Below are 209 nucleotides of genomic sequence, written 5' to 3' on the forward strand. Positions count from 1 at the left end.
GAAGAACAGGAGACTCCGGATCTCAGGGGCGTGCGTTTGGGCCGCACGGGGGGCGCAGAAATGAAATAGTACAGATCTCTCCAAGACATTGCCTCATTTTCCCATTCAAAGCCCCCCAGAGGTTCCCCTCTGCCCTCAGGACGGTGCCCAGCGTCCCGGGGCGGTCAGAAGCCCCCGCGCCGCCTCCTCTGAGACCTGGTTGCCTTGCG

General features: G+C 62.7%; 1 protein-coding gene across 1 annotated transcript in view; it reads right to left on the bottom strand.

Moving 5' to 3' along the window:
• TCEANC (transcription elongation factor A N-terminal and central domain containing) overlaps window positions 1-209 on the bottom strand; it is an 8,274-nt gene that overhangs the window by 6,264 nt on the left and 1,801 nt on the right. The gene's annotated exons all lie outside the window — the stretch shown is intronic.

The sequence above is a fragment of the Crocuta crocuta genome, unplaced genomic scaffold (genome assembly GCF_008692635.1).
Source record: "Crocuta crocuta isolate KB4526 unplaced genomic scaffold, BGI_CrCroc_1.0 scaffold2174, whole genome shotgun sequence".
NCBI classification, from domain to species: domain Eukaryota; kingdom Metazoa; phylum Chordata; class Mammalia; order Carnivora; family Hyaenidae; genus Crocuta; species Crocuta crocuta.